A 5000-nucleotide genomic window follows, 5' to 3' on the forward strand; every position below is an offset into this window, starting at 1 on the left:
AACAATAACAAATGTGGGCGGGGCTTGGTTTTGTCCGTGGGGAATTGGTTGGATGGTTGTGGTTTGCTATTGGTGGATCTCATGTGATTGACAGGTTGCCCTGCCCTCGCGCCACTAAACACGTCACCAGAGAAGAGTTTCATAAATTTTGGAATTGTCCTTATCACCCTCACAATATTTTGAATTGATTTTTGCAAGTGTATTAACTATAATTTGATTTGGGGCTTTAAATCTGAATGTCAGTTTCTATAATAAGAACCTACTTTATTATTAAACTTTTAATGCTGCTTGCCAAATTTCACATTCATCCTAAAAAATTCAGTCAGCAAAAGCCCTTACTTAGTGTTTTGTAAAAAATAAAAATCATAATCCAGTGAGAGGGCACATGAATAATAGAAAAAGAATATTATTTATTAATAAACAGTGCAATATTCCATAAGAATGGTCAATTTTGATTTCATGGTGAGGTGACTTTATAAGCAACGTCAGCAGACAGACAGACAGAAATGTTAAGAAGATGAAAGTAATTTCCTGTAGGATGTGAGTGAATTGAGCCGCTGTTTTTGGCCCCGCCCGGAAGGAGTGACTTCAGTCTGAAGCTCGAGCTCCTTCACTTCACGCGCCACACATCAGCGCACTTTCCCGCGATATATACATTTGGAATATAACGGCTTTCGGCGGGCGGTAAGTAGGCACGTACACGTCACCATGGATTCTGCCGCTAGAACTTATTTCCGCGGGAATCTGCAGAAACTGTTGGAGAGAAAACAGCCCGAGCTCGACGCCTCATCGGCGGGCATCGGAGTCAGACACGGGAGGGAGGAATGGAGGTCGTTCCAGTCTCGTTCCTCAGCAACTTTGTGAACGCTTGTGTTCGTTAAAAACGGCTCGTTTTGCTCGTGTACTTTCTTACTGCGGCATTCGCGCGCGATGCGGCTTTAGCGGTGTTTCTGTTCGACTGTGTTTGGTCTGAGTTGTTGGTCAAGTTGGCTCAGTCAGGGGGATGTTGTGTGTCTGTATGAGGATGAGCATTGATCTGTGGTAAATCAATAAATCGATATTTGTGTTGATCTGAGACGCGCGCTCGTACAATGCGGGACCGTTATTTTTGTCATCTTTTCTGACGAGACGCTCGTCGCTGTTTTCTATTGTAACGTCGAACTGTGCTAAAATCATAGTTTTGTTTATCTTTTGTAAAAAAGAATATTGTTAATCATGTGTTTGATGATATATGGTATGGTTTGTTCGCTATCAGTAAAGTTATGTCAATCAAAACATGACATCCTGTGTTTAGTTTCCACATAAAACATCTGTGGAATGTAAACAGAGTTAAAAAGTCTCTGTGGTGTAAGGATGGTAATACCATGATATTTTTTATACGAGTGCTTAATATTACATTTAGACTTCAAATAATACCATGGTACGACCAAGGTAAATGACCCCAAATCCGTGTTTTTTCCATAGTACATTTTTCTCAGTGAAAGAGACTCTTTATGTCCTTCACCTCAGTTAAAATCATTCATGATGACTCAGAAAATATAATCTGAAGTGTGATTTTGACATCCAAACAAATGTAGGATTTACTTTGATTAAATTTTCATCAGAAATCGCTACTAAATTTGACTTATAATTACATTAAAACACAGAGTTAAACATGAAGTTAACATGAAATTTGAAGTAGAAAGACTAAAATAATAATCTTGGAAACTGCAGTTTTAAGGAGAAAATACTCAGCAATGGTGTTGACTTATGAATTTGCACATGGTTTGTCTTGAAGCATATTAAAAACTAAAATAATAATCTTGGTTTAAAAAACTGACAGTGCACACAGAACAAAGTCGTTTATCATGGTTTACATCAGCTGCAGTTTCCTTTACCTCGTAATAGACTTGCACAGATAACGGCTTCTGGTTTTTAATGGGTTGCTCTGCATTGTTTGACTTCTTTAATATCGAATGCCTGTAGAGACACAGATAACCTCACTCAAGAACGTTCCTCTATTGAAGCCTGATGTTAAATTGAGATGTCAGTTTAAACACCCTGTTGAAGACGCTGTCCTTTAAACAGCAAGGCATCAGTGGCATTTGAGCTTCTCTTTTGATCAGGTGCTTTTGTGAGAGTTTTTGTGACCTTTAAATGCTTTATGGAGTGTTCAGGTACATGTGTGTGTGATCTAGGCAAATCTTCAGAGTTTGGTTATGCCTGTCTGATCAGTTTACCTGCGGCGCTGTCTCGTATGCATACACACACACACACACACACACACACTGGCAGCTGTCAGACGGACACATTTTATCTTCTCTGCTGCAGACGTCGCCCCCATTTTAAAGTCGACATGAAAAATAAATTCACCCTGTCTGCTTTCCAAATGCATTAATCCTATTGGGAACGATTGGAGCTGCACCATTCGGGATAAATCGAGAATCACGATTATTTTTGTTTCAAACCGAGATCATGATTCTATGGAAGCTAGTTTCTGCCACAGAATAAAAAATAAAAAAGGTAATTTCGACTTTTTATTTCACAATTTCTTTTCTCACAATTACGAGTTTACATCTCACAATTCTGACTTTTTATCTCAGAATTGCCTGGTATAAAGCGCAATTGCGAGTTATAAAGTCAGTATTGTGAGATAGCCTATAAACTCTCAATTCTGAGGAAAAAAGTCAGTTTTCTTTTCTTAGAATTGGACTTTATAACTCGAGTATATAACTTATAATTGCGAGTTTAGGCCTATATCTCACAGTTCTGAGAAAAGATGTCAGAATTACGAGATATAAACTCGCAATTGCGAGATGTAGCCTAAACTCACAAGTGCGAGGAAAAAATGTCAGAATTGCGAGTTTATATCTTGCAATGCTGACTTTATATCTTGCAATTCTGAAAAATAAAGTCAGAATTGTGAGATGTAGGCTAAACTTGCAATTGTGAGATAGAAAGTCGCAATTATAGTTTAATATGTTATATTCTATGGCGGAAATAAGCTTCCATTTGATTCTGGACAAGAGACAACTAAACAATAACGTAATTTACTGGAGGGTCTGACAAAATGTTAATTTCCAGGATTGCTGTGTGAAAGGGGCTAATGACGAATACATTTTTAAAAGTCACTTGTCGCCACCTACTGGTGTAACAAATAAAAAATCATAAAAACAGTAAGCGACTCTTCGCGTCGATCTGAACGGATGCATTAACATCCGATCATTCAAGTGAAAATGTTTTAAACTGTTGTACCAAATATCGCACAACAAATGCAAGTCGCTACCTGATTGCCTAATCCTAATCATAACTCCATCCCTAATCATAACTCCATCCCTAATCATAACTCCTCCTCTAATCATAACCCCTCCCCTAATCATAACTCCTCCCCTAATCATAACTCCATCCCTAATCATAACTCCTCTAATCATAACCCCTCCCCTAATCATAACCCCTCCCCTAATCATAACCCCTCCCCTAATCATAACTCCTCCCCAAATCATAACTCCATCCCTAATCATAACTCCTCCTCTAATCATAACTCCTCCTCTAATCATAACTCCTCCCCTTATCATAACTCCATCCCTAATCATGACTCCTCCCCAAATCATAACTCCATCCCTAATCATAACTCCTCCTCTAATCATAACTCCTCCTCTAATCATAACTCCTCCTCTAATCATAACCCCTCCCCCACAACTAATCCTAAACCTACCAATACTAGATGGGTAATAATTAATATTCATCTTGTTGTGAACACGTCTTTAGTTTCTCACTAGTTTGCTTGAAGTGTCCCGTGATGATCGCTCTGATGTTGTTGATGTTGTTGATGTTGTTAGCATGCATATGCGTGTCAGTGTTTTGATTTGGTGTCGGCGTGCGAGTTTGTGCTGATGAATAATTCCAGCGGCAGAAATGAGATTGTTACTCATGTAATATTAACAGCAGGATGTCTGGGTAAAGCAGACGTCGTCTTTTTGAATTAATATGCGGTGATTGACATCAAAAGCTGTTTTCTAAAGCGATTCTCACAAACACATGCGTCTGCATAATCTGCGTCTGCCTGCAGTCGTCGAGTTTAACACTGACCGGGTTTGTGCTGCTTTAATCTGAGCACAGCCCTGTTTACACTGCGGTTTACAGATTAACGTGGGTGGATCGGATTAAAACTGTGTGTCTGTGTGTGTGTTTGTGTGTGTGTTTGTGTGTGTGTGTCAGTGCATGTGGATGATGCAGGTTTTTTTGCAATGCGACACATTTCAGTGATTGAAGTCAGCGTGCAAAAGGATCATTTCAAAGCATCTTAATAAGCAGGAAAATAACAGCATCAATGATGCAAGCTTCATCAGATATGAAGTCAATAGCCTTATTTTGTAACTTTTATGTCACTCTTGTATTACACAACATCTGATTAGTTGCATTTGCATTGAACTATTTGCCTCACGAATCCCCTGTTTTTCTGAGCCACGACTCTTAATTTTTGTCTCTTCTAGGCAAACTTTGCTCACATCAGCAGCACAGGGGCTTTTCCATTCTCTGTGTCAAAAGGTTTGCCACACTCTAAAAACACTGGGTTAAAAACAACCCAAGGCCTGGGTAAATATAGGACAGAACACATGTGGGGTTCATTTTACCCAGCAAATTAGGTTGTTTATTTAACCCAGCATACTGGGTTGATTCATTTTTACTATAGTACTAGCTTTTTTTTTCTTTTTCTTTTCTTTAAAAAAAATAAATAAAAATACTCCACACAACCACTGGTTTTTATGATAATTCCTTTATTTCCGATCATATTTTACAGTATAGCATATTTTCTATAGTTTTAAATACATATTGTAGGTGCCAGGTTTGGGTTGATGTCTTTTATTTTGAAATTAATTTTTTTTGGTTTGTTACGTCACTTGTTTTAGGTGCATATTACCTGTTAGTTTGAGTGTGGTTAGCATGGAGGAAGGGGGTGAGTAGCTGGGACGCTCACTTTCTGTTGACCGTTTTCATTTCATTTAGATTTATTTCTTTTC

General features: G+C 38.4%; 1 protein-coding gene across 1 annotated transcript in view; it reads left to right on the forward strand.

Moving 5' to 3' along the window:
- Positions 1-582: 582 nt before the first annotated feature.
- The window catches only part of ppp1r16b (protein phosphatase 1, regulatory subunit 16B), a 69331-nt gene continuing 64913 nt past the window's right edge, over positions 583-5000 (forward strand). The window contains exon 1 of the mRNA XM_079883507.1: positions 583-684. The gene's annotated coding sequence lies outside the window, so the exon portion shown is untranslated. The remainder of the gene's footprint in view (positions 685-5000) is intronic.

This window comes from Squalius cephalus, assembly GCF_949319135.1.
Source record: "Squalius cephalus genome assembly, chromosome: 10".
Lineage (NCBI taxonomy): Eukaryota > Metazoa > Chordata > Actinopteri > Cypriniformes > Leuciscidae > Squalius > Squalius cephalus.